Source organism: Coregonus lavaretus (genome assembly GCF_964263955.1).
Source record: "Coregonus lavaretus genome assembly, chromosome: 24".
NCBI lineage: Eukaryota > Metazoa > Chordata > Actinopteri > Salmoniformes > Salmonidae > Coregonus > Coregonus lavaretus.
The window spans coordinates 42,971,327-42,992,232 of record NC_140011.1 but is presented as its reverse complement, the minus strand read 5'-3'; the positions used below and the strand labels follow the sequence as shown (position 1 = coordinate 42,992,232).

The 20,906-nt window shown below is 44.2% G+C and overlaps 1 pseudogene across 1 annotated transcript in view; it reads left to right on the top strand.

The window, feature by feature from the left end:
• The window catches only part of LOC311099891 (protein furry homolog), a 49,859-nt pseudogene that overhangs the window by 20,836 nt on the left and 8,117 nt on the right, over window positions 1-20,906 (top strand). The window contains exons 8-18 of the transcript in view: window positions 183-353; window positions 4,806-4,946; window positions 5,179-5,364; window positions 5,474-5,632; window positions 5,910-5,984; window positions 6,378-6,551; window positions 8,459-8,653; window positions 9,115-9,261; window positions 9,390-9,793; window positions 15,528-15,732; window positions 15,925-16,074. The product of the transcript in view is annotated as a protein furry homolog (transcript). The remainder of the gene's footprint in view (window positions 1-182; window positions 354-4,805; window positions 4,947-5,178; window positions 5,365-5,473; window positions 5,633-5,909; window positions 5,985-6,377; window positions 6,552-8,458; window positions 8,654-9,114; window positions 9,262-9,389; window positions 9,794-15,527; window positions 15,733-15,924; window positions 16,075-20,906) is intronic.

Sequence of the window (20,906 nt, the reverse complement as noted above, 5' to 3'; positions counted from 1 at the left end):
AAAAGACAGAATACATTAAGTTACAATAGTCTTTATTCCTCTAGCAGTTAAAAAGTCTGTTTCATTGTCTTAAGATTGTTGTCCATTGTAACGTCCAGCTTCTCTTGTTGTTTACCACAAAGTTACATCTACTACATCAGTTCCCATGGCTTATTTTTTTTTCTCTCTACCCCTCCCACCAGGTATGTCTGGAGGAGAAGAACACTAAGCTGTCCCACCTGGCCCATGTGATGACCCTGTATAAGAACAGGTCCTACACGCGGGACCCCTTCTCCTGGGTCAGTGTGGTGTGTCGTTATCTCCACGAGGCCTTCGCTGACATCACACTCAACATGGTCACCTACATGGCTGAGGTGAGCATCACACTCAACACGGTCACCTACATGGCTGAGGTAAAAATCACACTCAACATGGTCACCTACATGGCTGAGGTGAGCATCACACTCAACATGGTCACCTACATGGCTGAGGTAAACATCACACTCAACATAGTCACCTACATGGCTGAGGTAAACATCACACTCAACATGGTCACCTACATGGCTGAGGTAAACATCACACTCAACATGGTCACCTACATGGCTGAGGTAAACATCACACTCAACACGGTCACCTACATGGCTGAGGTAAACATCACACTCAACATAGTCACCTACATGGCTGAGGTGAGCATCACACTCAACATGGTCACATACATGGCTGAGGGTGCAAGGGTTGGCAATAAGTTCACTATCAGCACATTTCCACCCAGTGTTACAAATACCTTTATCAGTCTGAGAGCCTACAAATACTTTAACACTTTTCAGCGGAATAGATTACCCATATCAAATCAAAATCATATTGTATTTAATTGTATTGGTCACATGCTTCGTAAAAACAACAGGTGTAGACTAACAGTGAAATGCTTACTGACGGGCCCGTCCCAACAATGCAGAGAGAAAGAACATAGAGAAATAATAGGAAAGTAAAACACGTAATAATAAAAGTAATAATAGATCCACAATGAGTAACGATAACTTATATATACAAGGGGTACCAGTACTGAGTGGATGTGCAGGGGTTCAATGTAGTTGAGGTAGATACTTTTGTATATATAGTGTATGTGGACACCCCTTCAAATTAGTGCATTCAGCTCTTTCAGCCACACCCGTTGCTGACAGGTGTAGAAGAACTAGCACACCGCCATGCAATCTCCATAGACAAACATTGGCAGTAGAAATGGTTTTTCTGAAGAGCTCAGTGACTTTCAACGTGGCACTGTGAAAGGATGCCACCTTTCCAACAAGTCAGTTCGTCTAATTTCTGCCCTGCTAGAGCTGCCCCGGTCAACTGTAAGTGCTTTTATTGCACAGAAGTGGAAACGTCTAGGGGCAACAACGGCTCAGCCGCGAAGTGGTAGGACACACAAGCTCACAGAACGGGACCGGCGAGTGCTGAAGCGCGTACCACGTAAAAATCATCTGTCCTCGGTTGCAACAATCACTACCGAGTTCCAAACTGCCTCTGGAAGCAATGACAGCACAATAAATGTTCATCGGGAGCTTAATGAAATTGTTTTCCGTGGCCGAGCAGCCGCACACAGGCCTAAGATCACCATGTGCAATGCCAAGCGTCGGCTGGAGTGGTGTAAAGCTCGCCGCCATTGGACTCTGGAGCATTGGAAAAGCGTTCTCTGGAGTGATGAATCACGCTTCACCATCTGGCAGTCCGGCGGACTAATCTGGGTTTGGCGGATGCCAACTGTAAAGTTCGGTGGAGGAGGGATAATGATCTGGGGCTGTTTTTCATGGTTCGGGCCCCTTAGTTCCAGTGAAGGGAAATCTTAACGCTACAGCATACAAGGACAATCTAGACGATTCTGTGCTTCCAACTTTGTGGCAACAGTTTGGGGAAGTCCCTTTCCTGTTTCAGCATGACAATGCCCCCGTGCACAAAGCGTGGTCCATACAGAAATGGTTTGTCCAGATCGGTGTGAGAGAATTTGCCTGGCCTGCACAGAGCCCTGACCTCAACCCCATCCAACATCTTTGGGATGAATTGGAATGCCGACTGCGAGCCAGGCCTAATCACCCAACATCAGTGCCCGACCTCACTAATGCTCTTGTGGCTAAATGGAAGCAAGTCCCCGCAGCAATGTTCCAACATCTAGTGGAAAGCCTTCCCAGAAGAGTGGAGGCTGTTATAGCAGCAAACTGGGGGACCAACTCCGTATTTTGGAACAGAAAGGAAAAAGAAAGGGGGATACCTAGTCAGTTGTACAACTGAATGCATTAACTGAAATATGTCTTCCGCATTTAACCCAACCCCTCGGAATCAGGAATGAGATGTTCGATGAGCAGGTGTCCACATACTTTTGGTAATGTAGTGTATGTACATGTAACTAGGAATAAAGCTACAGATAATAAACAGTAACAGCAGCATATGTGATGATTAAAAGAAGTTACTGCAAAAAGGGTCAATGCAGATTTGGTTAACTATTTAACTAACTATTTAGCAGTCTTATGGCTTGGGGGTAGAAGCTGTTCAGGGTCATGTTGGTTCCAGACTTGATCCATCGGCTAGAGTCTTTGACAATTCTTAAGGCCTTCCTCTGACACTGCCTGGTCCTTGATGGCAGGGAGCTCGGCCCCAGTGATGTACTGGTCCATACGCACTACCCTCTGTAGTGCCTTGCAGTCAGATCCCAAGTAGTTTCCATGATGGTGTTGGAGTCATATGCGGCCACTCAGTTGTGGGTGAACAGGGAGTACAGAAGGGGACTAAGCACGCACCCCTGAGGGGTCCCCGTGTTGAGGGTCAGCGTGGCGGATGTGTTGTTGCCTACCCTTACCACCTGGGGGCGACCCGTCAGGAAGTCCAGGATCCAGTTGCAGAGGGAGGTCTTCAGTCCCGGGGGGGTGGGACTGAACACCTACTGCTATTAGCCCATAGAAACAGCTTCATACATGGATAAACAGATAGTCCCCCAAAAAATCTAAAGTAAGTTTGTTCTGAAGTGTCTGTCCTATATCTGAGAGATATAAGAAAGATCAGGAAACTATTTTGTATTTAACCTCTTATTTTAGGCACTAAACTATCTACATATATACTTCCATAAATGTTTTTAACTGGTACCCAGCTACCTTCAGACTAGGTTTGTGAGGCTTGTGGGCGTCCTAGAGCAACAACCAACATGCATGTGTTCGTGAGAGACTCACCTTTCCATAGAGGGGTCATATTAGTGTGTAGCCCAAACTGTTCGGACGCTACAGACAGAAGTTGGCAGATCGGCTGCAAAATAAACGGACACATTTTGATGGGGATTGTTTTTATTATGCTAATTAGATGTCTGCGGGGTCACGAACATCGACTCTAGGCGGTCAAATGTCTTACTTACATCGACTACGGAGAGTGAGATCACACAGTCGTCCGGAACAGCTGGTGCTCTCATGCATGATTCAGTGTTGCTTACCTTAGGGTCGGGTCACTGGGAAGCTCGCGGCTGGGTTGTCCTTTGTAATCCGTGATAGTTTGCCACATCCGACGAGCATCAGAGCCGGTGTAGTAGGAGTCAATCTTAGTCCTGTTTTGATGCTTTGCCGTTTTGATGGTTCGTTGAAGGGCGCAGCGGGATTTCTTATAAGCATCCAGATTAGAGTTCTTCTCCTTGAAAGCGGCAACTCTAGCCTTTAGCTCAGTGAGGATGTTGCCTGTAATCTATGGCTTCTGGTTGGGATATGTACGTACGGTCACTGTGGGGACGACATTGTCGATGCACTTATTAACGAAGCTCGTAACTGCTGTGGTAAACTCCTCAATTCCATCGGATGAATCCCGGAATATATTCCAGTCTGTGCTAGCGAAACAGTCCTGCAGCTTAACATCTGCCTCATCAGACCACTTTTGTATTGAGCGCATCACTCATACTTTCTGTTTGAGCTTTTGCTTGTAAGCCAGAATCAGGAGGATAGAGTTATGGTCAGATATGCCAAATGAAGGGCGAGGGAGAGCTTTGTCCGCGTCTCTGTGTGTGGAGTAAAGGTGATCTAGAGTTTTTTCGCCTCTAGTTGCACAGGTGACATCACTAGGATGAGCTTTGCTTACGGCCCTATACAGCTGGTTGAGTGCGGTCTTAGTGCCAGCATCTGTTGGTGGTGGTAAATAGACAGCTATGAAAATTATAGATCAAAACTCTCTTGGTAGATAGTATGGTCTACAGCTTATCATCACTCTCTCTCTCTCTCTCTCTCTCTCTCTCTCTCTCTCTCTCTCTCTCTCTCTCTCTCTCTCTCTCTCTCTCTCTCTCTCTCTCTCTCTCTCTCTCTCTCTCTCTCTCTCTCTCTCTCTCTCTCTCTCAATTCAGTTCAATTCAAGGGGCATATGTTTACATTGCCAAAGCAAGTGAAATAGATAATAAACAAAAGTGAAATAAACATAAAAAATATTAACAGTAACCATTGAAATGTCTCTCTCTCTCTCTCTTTATCTCTCTCTCTCTCTCTCTCTCTCTCTCTCTCTCTCTCTCTCTCTCTCTCTCTCTTTCTCTCTCTCTCTCTCTCTCTCTCTCTCTCTCTCTCTCAATTCAGTTCAATTCAAGGGGCATATGTTTACATTGCCAAAGCAAGTGAAATAGATAATAAACAAAAGTGAAATAAACATAAAAAATATTAACAGTAACCATTGAAATGTCTCTCTCTCTCTCTCTCTTTATCTCTCTCTCTCTCTCTCTCTCTCTCTCTCTCTCTCTCTCTCTCTCTCTCTCTTTATCTCTCTCTCTCTCTCTCTCTCTCTCTCCCCCTCTCCCTGCCCCTCTCTGTCTGCTGTAGCTCCTGGACAAGGGCCTACCCAGCATGCAACAGTCGTTGCTCCAGATCATCTACTGTCTGTTGAGCCACATGGACATGACGGCTGTCCAGGTCAAACAGTTCAACGCTGACGTCCTGAAGACCATCGAGAAGTTTGTACAGGTCAGTCCTACCTACCCACCTCAATACCTGCCCCAATACTGCAATATCTACCCCATATACTGCATATGTCTGCACTAATACCGCAATATCTCCCAAGTGCTACAATGTTCCCCAAATACTGTATATGTGTTTGTTTGGAAGTCATCCTCTGTGTTTTCAGACAGTGCGTCCTACATTTGGCTGTGTGTGTATGTGTGTATAACCCTCTCCCTGTGTGTGTCTGTCTCATCAGACGGTGCACTGGAAGGATGCGTTGAACATCCTGAAGCTGGTGGTGTCCAGGTCAGCCAGTCTGGTCCACCCGGCGTATAGCCACGCCCACAGTGACCTCTCTAACCTGGAGGTCAGTAGGATCTGGGACGGATCAGCCAAGGCCCTTCCCGGCAAGACACTGGACTTCACCTTCGACATCTCAGAGGTGGGAGAGCCATCGAACACAGACACGCATACTCCGTCTTACTTTGAACGACTGACAACCCTCGCTCTCTCTGTCTCTCTCTCTGTCTGTCTCTCTCTCTCTCTCCTAGACTCCAGTGATCGGGCGGAGGTTTGATGAGCTGCAGGGGTCAGGGGGTAGAGAGGGGAAGGCCAGGGCTGTGACCCGTAGTACCTCCTCCACCTCCTCTGGTTCTAACTCCAACACCGTCCTAGTGCCTGTCAGCTGGAAGAGACCTCAGTCCTCACAGGTAACACACCACTCAGTCAAAGGGAGACAGTCAGTGATAAAAAAAAAAAATCCAGGTTTGTCTCATTGAGATTTATTTTGCAAGAGAGACCTGTTCAGTTGTTTTGTTTTGAAGTGGTTTGTTGAAGGTTGTTTCATTGTGGTACTGTAACTATGTTAGGGTGTTTAGTTGAAGAAGATGATTCATAATATGTAAATGTTAAAGCTATATTTAATAATAATAATAATCATAATATTATAATAATATTTCATATGTTGAATAACACTTCTTCCTTCAGAAGAGAACGAGAGAGAAGCTGGTGAATGTTCTGTCTCTATGTGGACAAGAGGTTGGCCTCACCAAAAACCCCTCGGTGAGTCAACATCCTTCTCCTTACCTGTCCCTTTCTCCTTACCTGTCCCTTTCTCCTTGCCTGTCCCTTTCTCCTTGCCTGTCCCTTTCTCCTTACCTGTCCCTTTCTCCTTACCTGTCCCTTTCTCCTTACCTGTCCCTTTCTCCTTACCTGTCCCTTTCTCCTTACCTGTCCCTTTCTCCTTACCTGTCCCTTTCTCCTTCAGGTGGTCTGGAGCTGATGGAGGTGCAGACTGTCATTACACTGTTATAAACCTGTCGTTATGTTTACCTGTCCTCCAGGTGATCTTCTCGTCCTGTGGGGACCTGGACATGATGATGGAGGTGCAGGTGTTTCTCTACAGACTGTCATTACACTGTTATAAACCTGTCATTATGTTTACCTATCCTCCAGGTGATCTTCTCGTCCTGTGGGGACCTGGACATGATGATGGAGGTTCAGGGGAGCGGCGTGTCTTCGGAGGAGGGTGGAACCAGAGAAGACACGCTGGATGACACGGCGTCGGAGCAGCAGTTCAGAGTGTTCCGAGACTTTGACTTCCTGGATGTAGAGCTGGAGGACGGAGAGGTGAGACAGTTACCATGGAGACAGAGACACACCCACACTAAGGGTAACCATGGACACAGGCCACATCCTCCCATACTGTTACTAAGGAGACAGTTCACACCCACTTAGACTGTTACCAAAGACAGTACCAGGCCACTCCCACACTGACGTTACTCATGTACATCTTTGCTTTTACAAATGTATATACAGTATTTTCCCTTTCTCTCTCCCTTTCTCTGTCCCTAACACACTGTTTCTGTCATGTTTTCTTCTTCTCTCTCTCTTCCCCCATCTCTCTCTCTCTCTCTCACTCTCTCTCTCTCTCTCTCTCTCTCTCTCTCTCTCTCCCCCCATCTCTCTCTCTCGCTCTCTCTAACTCTGTGTTTCTCTCTCTCCCCTCTGCTGCGTTAGGAGCTCCAGGTAAGCTCTGTCTCACTCTGAGAATGTGGTGCTCTGAGCGTGTGCAGTAGGCAGCACTGATGATGTCACACTTAAATACCTGTTGCTATGGTGATCCAGTCAGCTGTTCTGTGCATGAGCTCATAACAGTGCTGTAGTGTTGTTATGGTAACTTATGGATGTTGATATTCATAGGTTGCACCTCCGTCACTCGGTTGCATCATGCCGTTGTTATGAACGTTCTCAAACCGCCCTCTACTGGCGGCGCCATTATGGTGCCCTAAAGTGGTGATAAACCCAGTAAATCTGGACGGAGGCTAAATACTATTTAGTCTAAATTACACTATAGAGCCTGGAAATATGATGACATGGCTAAAGTAGTGAAATATGTAGTAGGAAAAAACTTTGCATTATCTTGTTGTCAAATTTACTTTAGACAGATGGCAATGTTGTCATTAGCTAGCAAAGTTAGTCAAAAATAGCTAGCAATGCTAACGTTAGCTAGCTAAAATCCAGTGGCCTCCCCTCAATCTTAGCTAGTGTTAGAAATTGCGTAATTCAAATCTGGTATTGGAATAAGAGAAAACATAATCAAGAGATATTCAATCCAAGCTAAATTTATTATATGCAAAATGTATGTATGATAAGTATGAAGGTTCGTATACGGGCTCACTGAAAAACCACGCAGGGCCGACAGAGAACTAGAATTATTGTTTACAAATTCTTTCTCAAATACTCTGACAGAAAGCCTCCACCTCTTCTGTTGGCCAACCAGAGCAAAGGACTGAGTGTGGTCCAGACTCCATTTCAGCCAATCCGTTCCATTTGTTGCCAGGCATAGTTGCTATGATAATAACCTGCGGAGTCAGCACCGAAAATACACCATTTCACTGTATCCATGTTCAAGGACAGTTTCACAGACAACAAAGAGAGAGTGTTCTTATCTGTAAGAAATACAAGTCTTATCTGTCCCACCCCCAACGTTCCCTGTGAAACAATCCATATCAGTACAGTGCTCCTCATTAATGCATTCCTTCCAAGCTATTCATCCTTACAGATCCAATTAAAAAATAAAACCCAACACTAGTTAGTTAACGTTATACTGCATCTAAAGTCAATCTGGTGACATCAAAATTATGACAAAAGGTTTTCTTACTAATTATATACCTCCTTTTGAATGTCATTGTATTTCCAAGCCACTATAATTCACTTTTGATGAAATCTTCATCAGCGCTCATTAACGATGCATTGGGTAGAATGCTGTCGGGCATCAGTTCAAAATGAACATTCAAAACAATATTGTGACGAAACATGCAACCCATGAATAGTTCAAGAGATAGTTTGCCCAGAATTCTAAAATTACATAGACGTGTTTTTTTTACCAAAGTAATTCTGTAACTTATTTGATTTATCATTTTAAGTCTGATGACATTTGTGTGCCATTTTGAACAAATGCATACCAGATATGAGTTTTGCAGAGGAGCACTGCTAAAGTTGACCTGTGTGTGTGTGTGTGTGTGTGTTTTCAGGGCGAGAGCGTGGATAACTTTAACTGGGGTGTGCGGAGGCGTTCTCTGGACAGTACAGAGCTGGGTGACCTGCTGGAGGAGAGCCAACACTCTGGCAGCACCCCCAGCCTGGGACAGGAAGACCCACAGGACTCTGACCAATCATCAGAGGAAGACGAGTCCTCTACTAGTCAGAGTCTGTCTCACTCACAACTGGTTAGTTCTGACCATGAGATGAACATAACGCAACTGGTTAGTACTGACCATGAGATGAACATAACACAACTGGTTAGTACTGACCATGAGATGAACATAACACAACTGGTTAGTACTGACCATGAGATGAACATAACACAACTGGTTAGTACTGACCATGAGATGAACATAACACAACTGGTTAGTACTGACCATGAGATGAACATAACACAACTGGTTAGTACTGACCATGAGATGAACATAACACAACTGGTTAGTACTGACCATGAGATGAACATAACACAACCGCAACAGAACACAACGTGAATATCACTAAAATGGCCAAGCACGGCCATAGTCTTAAAACTGACCCCAGGACATGGCAACTTGGGAATCATCAGAAGAAGGTCTGAAGTGTACTGTATATGTAGGTCCATTGTTTGTCCCAGAAATGAGATGTCTTATGTTGCCTTTCCCTGCAGACTAACCTCTCTCCATCAGAAGAGACCAACCACACAGACTCGCTCTCTATGTCGTACGACACCTCGTCAGCCGACCCACAATCCCTCAACGCCACCACACCAGGGACCAGCCAGGGACCTCCGCATGACGAGCAGGGAGGACTACGGGTTAGTATACATACAGGCAGACACCCACGTAAAGACTTAAAAAACACAATTAGACAAAGGCCTTGGTCCTTATGGTGTTTCTCTCTCTTCCTCCATCCCTTCTCCCCCCTCCTCGTCTCCTCCTCCAGGGGGGGGTGAGTGTATGTGGTGAGGATGAAGACACCCAGGGACAGGACGATGACCTGTCTCTCAGTGTGAATGACCTTCCCCAGGGACAGGACGATGACCTGTCTCTCAGTGTGAATGACCTTCCCCAGGGCCTGGGATCTGACCTGTCTCTCAGTGTGAATGACCTTCCCCAGGGCCTGGGATCTGACCTGTCTCTCAGTGTGAATGACCTTCCCCAGGGCCTGGGATCTGACCTGTCTCTCAGCGTGAATGACCTTCCCCAGGGCCTGGGGTCTGACTGTTGGGAGGGTGAGAGCTTCACTCTGGACCTGGCTGGTCAGCCTCTGGACCTGGACCACCATGGACACAGCATGGAGCTCTGTAGACCCCCGCTGGGGTTTCTAGACTCTAGCTGTCTGCCCAGGTACTGGAGCAAATCCACACACAGATAAACATAGCAACCTGGACCAGCAACCTGTAGACCCCTGTTAGCTGTCTGCCCAGGTGTGGGACACACATGAATACAGTGATGAAGGAATACATTTACATTTTCTTTGATGAAAAACTAATGATAACAATGTTAGGTTCTACTCAGGAACAGACCCAGACAGAGACAGAGACAGGAACAGACCCAGACAGAGACAGAGACAGGAACAGACCCAGACAGAGACAGAGACAGAGACAGGAACAGACCCAGACAGAGACAGAGACAGGAACAGACCCAGACAGAGACAGGAACAGAACCAGACAGAGACAGAGACAGGAACAGACCCAGACAGAGACAGAGACAGGAACAGACCCAGACAGAGACAGGAACAGACCCAGACAGAGACAAAGACAGAGACAGAGACAGAGACAGAGACAGGAACAGACCCAGACAGAGAAAGGAACAGACCCAGACAGAGACAGCGACAGAGACAGGAACAGACCCAGACCCAGACAGAGACAGGAACAGACCCAGACAGAGAAAGAGACAGAGACAGAGACAGAGAGACAGAGACAGAGACAGGAACAGACCCAGACAGAGACAGAGACAGGAACAGACCCAGACAGAGACAGAGACAGGAACAGACCCAGACAGAGACAGGAACAGAACCAGACAGAGACAGAGACAGGAACAGACCCAGACAGAGACAGAGACAGAGACAGAGACAGAGACAGAGACAGGAACAGACCCAGACAGAGAAAGGAACAGACCCAGACAGAGACAGAGACAGCGACAGAGACAGGAACAGACCCAGACCCAGACAGAGACAGGAACAGACCCAGACAGAGAAAGAGACAGAGACAGAGACAGAGACAGAGAGACAGAGACAGAGACAGGAACAGACCCAGACCCAGACAGAGACAGAGACAGAGACAGGAATAGACCCAGACAGAGACAGGAACAGACCCAGACAGAGACAGCGACAGCGACAGAGACAGGAACAGACCCAGACCCAGACAGAGACAGGAACAGACCCAGACAGAGAAAGAGACAGAGACAGAGACAGAGACAGAGACAGGAACAGACCCAGACCCAGACAGAGACAGGATTCAGACCCAGACAAAGAAAGAGACAGAGACAGGAACAGACCCAGACAGAGACAGGAACAGACCCAGACAGAGACTACTACTGATAACAAGATGACTACTACCGATAACAAGATGACTGACTACTACTGATAACAAGATGACTACTACTGATAACAAGATGACTGACTACTACTGATAACAAGATGACTACTAATGATAACAAGATGACTGACTACTACTGATAACAAGATGACTACTACTGATAACAAAATGACTGACTATTGCTGATAACAAGATGACTACTACTGATAACAAGATGACTGACTACTACTGATAACAAGATGACCACTACTGATAACAAGATGACTGACTACTACTGATAACAAGATGACTACTAATGATAACAAGATGACTGACTAATACTGATAACAAGATGACTACTACTGATAACAAGATGACTGACTACTGATAACAGGATGACTACTACTGATAACAAGATGACTAATACTGATAACAAGATGACTACTACTGATAACAAGATGACTGACTAATAATGATAACAAGATGACTACTACTGATAACAAGATGACTGACTAATACTGATAACAAGATGACTACTACTGAAAACAAGATGACTACTACTGATAACAAGATGACTACTACTGATAACAAGATGACTGACTAATACCGATAACAAGATGACTACTACTGATAACAAGATGACTACTAATGATAACAAGATGACTACTAATGATAACAAGATGACTGATTACTAATGATAACAAGATGACTGACTACTACTGATAACAAGATGACTACTAATGATAACAAGATGACTACTACTGATAACAAGATGACTGACTACTACTGATAACAAGATGACTACTACCGATAACAAGATGACTGACTACTACTGATAACAAGATGACTACTACTGATAACAAGATGACTGACTACTACTGATAACAAGATGACTACTAATGATAACAAGATGACTGACTACTACTGATAACAAGATGACTACTACTGATAACAAAATGACTGACTATTGCTGATAACAAGATGACTACTACTGATAACAAGATGACTGACTACTACTGATAACAAGATGACTACTACTGATAACAAGATGACTGACTACTACTGATAACAAGATGACTACTAATGATAACAAGATGACTGACTAATACTGATAACAAGATGACTACTACTGATAACAAGATGACTGACTACTGATAACAGGATGACTACTACTGATAACAAGATGACTAATACTGATAACAAGATGACTACTACTGATAACAAGATGACTGACTAATACTGATAACAAGATGACTACTACTGATAACAAGATGACTGACTAATACTGATAACAAGATGACTACTACTGAAAACAAGATGACTACTACTGATAACAAGATGACTACTACTGATAACAAGATGACTGACTAATACCGATAACAAGATGACTACTACTGATAACAAGATGACTACTAATGATAACAAGATGACTACTAATGATAACAAGATGACTGATTACTACTGATAACAAGATGACTACTACTGATAACAAGATGACTGACTACTACTGATAACAAGATGACTACTACTGATAACAAGATGACTGACTACTACTGATAACAAGATGACTACTACTGATAACAAGATGACTGACTACTACTGATAACAAGATGACTGACTAATACTGATAACAAGATGACTACTACTGATAACAAGATGACTGACTACTGATAACAAGATGACTACTACTGATAACAAGATGACTAATACTGATAACAAGATGACTACTACTGATAACAAGATGACTGACTAATACTGATAACAAGATGACTACTACTGATAACAAGATGACTGACTAATACTGATAACAAGATGACTACTACTGAAAACAAGATGACTACTACTGATAACAAGATGACTGACTAATACTGATAACAAGATGACTACTACTGATAACAAGATGACTGACTACTACTGATAACAAGATGACTACTACTGATAACAAGATGACTGACTAATACTGACAACAAAATGACTGACTTCTACTGATAACAAGATGACTGACTAATACTGATAACAAGATGACTACTACTGATAACAAGATGACTACTAATGATAACAAGATGACTACTAATGATAACAAGATGACTACTACTGATAACAAGATGACTACTAATGATAACAAGATGACTACTACTGATAACAAGATGACTACTACTGATAACAAGATGACTACTGCTGATAAGCTAGTTGTACAAGAAAAGGGCTCAGGTCACACGGTTCCCAACACAAAAAACTGCTACGATAGTCGAGGACAGTCAACCACGGTTCAGCCATAGTTTGCGGTCATGAGTAGTGGTGGTATCACTCCTATATCAATGAGTAGTGGTTGTATCACTCCTATATCAATGAGTAGTGGTTGTATCACTCCTATATCAATGAGTAGTGGTTGTATCACTCCTATATCAATGAGTAGTGGTGGTATCACTCCTATATCAATGAGTATCAATTTTTTTTATTTTTTATATAGCCCTTCTTACATCAGCTAATATCTCGAAGTGCTGTACAGAAACCCAGCCTAAAACCCCAAACAGCTAGTAATGCAGGTGTAGAAGCACGGTGGCTAGGAAAAACTCCCTAGAAAGGCGAAAACCTAGGAAGAAACCTAGAGAGGAACCAGGCTATGAGGGGTGGCCAGTCCTCTTCTGGCTGTGCCGGGTGGAGATTATAACAGAACCATGCCAAGATGTTCAAAAATGTTCATAAGTGACAAGCATGGTCAAATAATAATCAGGAATAAATCTCAGTTGGCTTTTCATAGCCGATCATTAAGAGTTTGAAAACAGCAGGTCTGGGACAGGTAGGGGTTCCATAACCGCAGGCAGAACAGTTTAAACTGGAATAGCAGCAAGGCCAGGCGGACTGGGGACAGCAAGGAGTCACCACGGCCGGTAGTCCCGACGTATGGTCCTAGGGCTCAGGTCTCTCAGTTGGCTTTTCATAGCCGATCATTAAGAGTTGAAAACAGCAGGTCTGGGACAGGTAGGGGTTTCGTAGCCGCAGGCAGAACAGTTGAAACTGGAATAGCAGCAAGGCCAGGCGGACTGGGGACAGCAAGGTGTCATCATGCCCGGTAGTCCTGACGTATGGTCCTAGGGCTCAGGTTCTCAGAGAGAAAGAGAGAACGAGAGAATTAGAGAGAGCATACTTAAATTCACACAGGACACTGGATAAGACAGGAGAAGTACTCCAGGTATAACCAACTAACCCCAGCCCCCCGACACATAAACTACTGCAGCATAAATACTGGAGGCTGAGACAGGAGCGGTCCGGAGACACTGTGGCCCCATCCGAAGAAACCCCCGGACAGGGCCAAACAGGAAGGATATAACCCCACCCACTCCGCCAAAGCACAGCCCCCGCACCACTAGAGGGATATCCCCAACCACCAACTTACAATCCTGAGACAAGGCCGAGTATAGCCCACAGAGGTCTCCACCACAGCACAAACCAAGGGGGGGGCGCCAACCCAGACAGGAAGATCACGTCAGTAACTCAACCCACTCAAGTGACGCACCCCTCCCAGGGACGGCATGAAAGAGCACCAGCAAGCCAGTGACTCAGCCCCTGCAACAGGGTTAGAGGCAGAGAACCCCAGTGGAGAGGGGAACCGGCCTGGCAGAGACAGCAAGGGCTGTTCGTTGCTCCAGCCTTTCCGTTCACCTTCACACTCCTGGGCCAGACTACACTCAATCATATGACCTACTGAAGAGATAAGTCTTCAGTAAAGACTTAAAGGTTGAGACTGAGTCTGCGTCTCTCACATGGGTAGGCAGACTGTTCCATAAAAATGGAGATCTATAGGAGAAAGCCCTGCCTCCCGCTGTTTGCTTAGAAATTCTAGGGACAATTAGGAGGCCTGCGTCTTGTGACCGTAGCGTACGTATTGGTATGTACGGCAGGACCAACTCGGAAAGATAGGTAGGAGCAAGCCCATGTAACGCTTTATAGGTTAACAGTAAAACCTTGAAATCAGCCCTTGCCTTAACAGGAAGCCAGTGTAGGGAAGCTAGCACTGGAGTAATATGATCAAATTTCTTGGTTCTAGTCAGGATTCTAGCAGCCGTATTTAGCACTAACTGAAGTTTATTTAGTGCTTTATCCGGGTAGCCGGAAAGTAGTGGCTGGTATCACTCCTATATCAATGAGTAGTGGTTGTATCACTCCTATATCAATGAGTAGTGGTTGTATCACTCCTATATCAATGAGTAGTGGTGGTATCACTCCTATATCAATGAGTAGTGGTGGTATCACTCCTATATCAATGAGTAGTGGTTGTATCACTCCTAAATCAATGAGTAGTGGTTGTATCACTCCTAAATCAATGAGTAGTGGTTGTATCACTCCTAAATCAATGAGTAGTGGTTGTATCACTCCTAAATCAATGAGTAGTGGTTGTATCACTCCTAAATCAATGAGTAGTGGTTGTATCACTCCTAAATCAATGAGTAGTGGTTGTATCACTCCTAAATCAATGAGTAGTGGTTGTATCACTCCTAAATCAATGTCTAACTTACTGTGTGCCTGTCCCATTCTTGTGTCTCCCGTTGCCGTGCTGATAGTCTCCGTGATGACGTGGATGACCTAGAGGACCTTGGTTTCCCTCCTCCCCCCTCACCGTTCTTCTCCGCCATCTTGGCTGCGTTCCAGCCCACTGTTTGTGACGACGCAGAGGAGGCGTGGCGTTGCCATATCAACCATCTGGTCACCGACTCAGACGGCTCCTGTGCCGTCTATACCTTCCACGTCTTCTCATCGCTCTTCCAGGTAATCAATCAGGTCGATTGATCAGTCAGTCAATAAATCAACTGATCAAACTCTGCAAGGTTCTATGTAGTCATTGGTGTAACAGTCATTGGAGTGACGTCATTGGTGTAACTGCTCTTATGTTTTATATAACATGAAACGTCTCCCCCTCTCTCTTTCTTTCTCTCTCTTTCTCTCTCGCTCTCTTCTCAGAACATCCAGTCTAAGTTCTGTTCCCTGACCAGTGACGCCGCTGGTTACCTAGGAGACGGCCTGAGGGGCATCGGGTCAAAGTTCGTGAGGTCATCTGACATGTTGACAACGTGTTCCGACTGCCCCACGCTCTACGTCGACGCTGATACGGTGAGCAGGGTTGGCTGGACTCAAACCATAGCATTTGTATGACTGAAAATATAGCAATGGATTTGGTGTTTTCATAGAAATATCAAACAATAATGTCCATTGATTGTAATCAGTAGGTAATGTCAAACTTTTAGGAGTGAGTTGATACTAGTGTTGCACGGTATACCGAAACGTCTGTACTTTTTAGATACTAGGAAAAAAACGGTTATTCTGTCAGATGTCTCACGGATCAAGTCTATATCAGCGCAGACTACCTACCCTTTGGTATAGCACACATTGTGCCTGCTCCACTCACCCACTGCTAGTCTGCACTGGGAGTCGGGGCTGCGTCGTGTTAGAGCCCCACTCATGCTGCACTAATGCTACACGCCATGTAGAAATGTTGAAACCGTTATTTCCTGTTGGCAAAAAAACCAATGTCCATACAGGCTAGAACACTTTACAGGCTAGAGCACGCCCCCATCCACATCGAAGGGGCTGTAGTGGAGTGGGCAGAGAGCTTCAGGTTCCTCGGTGTCCACATCACTACGGAATTATCATGGGCCACACACACCAACACAGTCGTGAAGAGGGGGCACGACAGCGTCTCGTCCCCCTCAGGACGCTGAAAAGGTTCAGCGTGGGCCCTCGGATCTTTAAAAAGTTATACAGGTGCACCAGAGCATCTTGACTGGCTGCATCACCTCTTGGTATGGCAACTGCTTGGCATCCGACCGCAAGACACTACAGAGGGTACTGCATACCCCCCAGTACATCACTGGGGCCGAGCTCCCTGCCATCCAGGACCTCTATATCAGGCAGTGTCAGAGGAAGGCCCTAAAAATTGTCAAAGACTGCAACCACCCAAGTCATAGACTGTTCTCTCTGCTACCGCATGGCAAGCGGGACCGATGCACCAAGTCTGGAACCAGCAGGACCCTGAACAGCTTCTACCCCCAAGCCATAAGACTGCTAAATAGTTTGTTAAATAGTTAACCAATAGCTACCCGGACTGTCTGCATTGACCCTTTTTGCACAAACCTTTTTGACTCATCACGTACGCTGCTGTCACTGTTTATTATCTATCCTGTTGCCTAGTCACTGTTTATTATTTATCCTGTTGCCTAGTCACTGTTTATTATCTATACTGTTGCCTAGTCACTGTTTATTATTTATCCTGTTGCCTAGTCACTGTTTATTATTTATCCTGTTGCCTAGTCACTGTTTATTATTTATCCTGTTGCCTTGTCACTGTTTATTATTTATCCTGTTGCCTTGTCACTGTTTATTATCTATCCTGTTGCCTAGTCACTGTTTATTATTTATCCTGTTGCCTAGTCACTGTTTATTATTTATCCTGTTGCCTAGTCACTGTTTATTATTTATCCTGTTGCCTAGTCACTGTTTATTATCTATCCTGTTGCCTAGTCACTGTTTATTATCTATCCTGTTGCCTAGTCACTGTTTATTATCTATCCTGTTGCCTTGTCACTGTTTATTATTTATCCTGTTGCCTTGTCACTGTTTATTATCTATCCTGTTGCCTTGTCACTGTTTATTATTTATCCTGTTGCCTTGTCACTGTTTATTATCTATCCTGTTGCCTAGTCACTGTTTATTATCTATCCTGTTGCCTTGTCACTGTTTATTATTTATCCTGTTGCCTTGTCACTGTTTATTATCTATCCTGTTGCCTTGTCACTGTTTATTATCTATCGTGTTGCCTTGTCACTGTTTATTATCTATCCTGTTGCCTTGTCACTGTTTATTATCTATCCTGTTGCCTTGTCACTGTTTATTATCTATCGTGTTGCCTTGTCACTGTTTATTATCTATCCTGTTGCCTAGTCACTGTTTATTATTTATCCTGTTGCCTTGTCACTGTTTATTATCTATCCTGTTGCCTAGTCACTGTTTATTATCTATCCTGTTGCCTAGTCACTGTTTATTATTTATCCTGTTGCCTAGTCACTGTTTATTATCTATCCTGTTGCCTTGTCACTGTTTATTATCTATCCTGTTGCCTAGTCACTGTTTATTATTTATCCTGTTGCCTAGTCACTGTTTATTATCTATCCTGTTGCCTAGTCACTGTTTATTTTTTATCCTGTTGCCTTGTCACTGTTTATTATCTATCCTGTTGCCTTGTCACTGTTTATTATCTATCCTGTTGCCTTGTCACTGTTTATTATTTATCCTGTTGCCTTGTCACTGTTTATTATCTATCCTGTTGCCTTGTCACTGTTTATTATTTATCCTGTTGCCTTGTCACTGTTTATTATCTATCCTGTTGCCTTGTCACTGTTTATTATCTATCCTGTTGCCTTGTCACTGTTTATTATTTATCCTGTTGCCTTGTCACTGTTTATTATCTATCCTGTTGCCTTGTCACTGTTTATTATCTATCCTGTTGCCTTGTCACTGTTTATTATTTATCCTGTTGCCTTGTCACTGTTTATTATTTATCCTGTTGCCTAGTCACTGTTTATTATTTATCCTGTTGCCTAGTCACTGTTTATTATCTATCCTGTTGCCTAGTCACTGTTTATTATCTATCCTGTTGCCTAGTCACTGTTTATTATTTATCCTGTTGCCTAGTCACTGTTTATTATCTATCCTGTTGCCTTGTCACTGTTTATTATCTATCCTGTTGCCTAGTCACTGTTTATTATTTATCCTGTTGCCTAGTCACTGTTTATTATCTAGCCTGTTGCCTAGTCACTGTTTATTATTTATCCTGTTGCCTTGTCACTCTTTATTATCTATCCTGTTGCCTTGTCACTGTTTATTATCTATCCTGTTGCCTTGTCACTTTTTATTATTTATCCTGTTGCCTAGTCACTGTTTATTATCTATCGTGTTGCCTAGTCACTTTATTCCTAGTTATATGTACATATCTACCTCAATTACCTCGTACCCCTGCACATCGACTCGGTACTGGTACCCTGTGTTTATAGCCAAGTTATCGTTACTCATTGTGTATTTATTCCTTGTGTTATTATTTTTATATTATTCCTCTATTTTACTCTCTGCATTGTTGGGGAGGGCCTGTAAGTAACCATTTCACTCTTAGTCTACACCTGTTGTTTACCAAGCATGTGACCAATACACATTTGATTTGATTTGATGCAAGAAGATAAGCTTCCAGCAATTGTAGGCTAGCTTTCCTTGCTAGCTGACAGCTAAAGCTAACATCAGTTCACTACCCCTAGTACTTTGTTTGTGATAATATAAAAATATGCAAACCATAACGCAAAATATGCTGATTTCAAAGCTGATTGCCACCAAAAACTTTATCCATTCATTTATTTGTTCTCTCTCACATCTCTCCCAAAGATGATATATTGCCTCAGTGAACTGACTGTGCTCGGACTGGCCAACCAACTCTTGTCTTGACATCATTACTAGTTAAAGAGACATTTTTATAAAATAAGCTACTTCTATGCAAATGTTGTTGATCAGTTCAATAAAAGAAGTCCCAAATAGAAGGGAAACAGATTGTCATCTGTAGCCCCATGAAATCAGGCAAAACAAGCTCAATAACTCAATGCATGCACACACTCCTATTGAATATGCATTCACCTGTATTGTGAGTAGACCTAGCCTACGTCTTGATTTACCCAGTTTATCAATAGATATTTACCTTTCAAATTATTACCATTATGTTGTTATGTAGTTAGATTGGTAAAAACAAAACAAAGTCAAATTGATTGTATGATTGTATAATTGATTCATTCATGTATACATGACTGTCTCTGAAAAATGTTGACGTATAAAAATTCAAATGTAATGATATTGAACTAAAGGTTTATCTGTCTACATCAACTGCCATTCTCTGAGAGACACTGTTAGAACAGGAGAGAGAGAGACCTCTTAATCTCCTCTGTAGCTCAATTGGTAGAGCATGGCGCTTGTAACGCCAGGGTAGTGGGTTCGATCCCCGGGACCACCCATACGTAAAAATGTATGCACACATGACTGTAAGTCGCTTTGGATAAAAGTGTCTGCTAAATGGCATATTATTATTATTATTACTTTGGTTAATATGCCTTCTTTTTTGCCATAGTATCCGTTTTGGTATTGAGTATCATGACGGTATGGAGAATCGTGATACTGAACCTGGTATCGGTATTGAAGTCTAAATTCTGGTATGGTGACAACAACTTCTTATATATCTTATATATAACTCTTTCCCCTCTCCCACCTCTCCTCTCCTCCCACCTCTCCTCTCCTCTCCTCTCCTCACCTCTCCTCTCCTCTCCTCTCCTCCCACCTCTCCTCTCCTCTCCTCTCCTCTCCTCTCCTCTCCTCTCCTCTCCTCTCCTCTCCTCTCCTCTTCTCCCGCCTCTCCTCTCCTCCCACCTCTCCTCTCTCCTCTTGTCTCCTTCTCTCCTCTCCTCCCGCCTCTCCTCTCCTCTCCTCTCCTCTCCTCTCCTCTCCTCTCCTCTCCTCTCCTCTCCTCTCCTCTCCTCTCCTCTCCTCTCCTCTCCTCTCCTCTCCTCTCCTCTCCTTCTCTCCTCTTGTCTCCTTCTCTCCTCTCCTCTCCTTCTCTCCTCTTGTCTCCTTCTCTCCTCTCCTCTCCTCCCGCCTCTCCTTCTCCTCTCCTCTCCTCTCCTTCTCTCCTCTTGTCTCCTTCTCCCCTCTCCTCTCCTCTCCTTCCGCCTCACCTCTCCTTCTCCTCTCCTCTCCTCTCCTTCTCCTCTCCTCTCCTCTCCTCTCCTTCTCCTCTCCTCTCGTCTCCTCTCCTTCACTCCTCTTGTCTCCTTCTCTCCTCTCCTCTCCTCCCGCCTCTCCTCTCCTCTCCTTCTCCTCTCCTCTCCTCTCCTCTCCTCTCCTCTCCTCTCCTCTCCTCT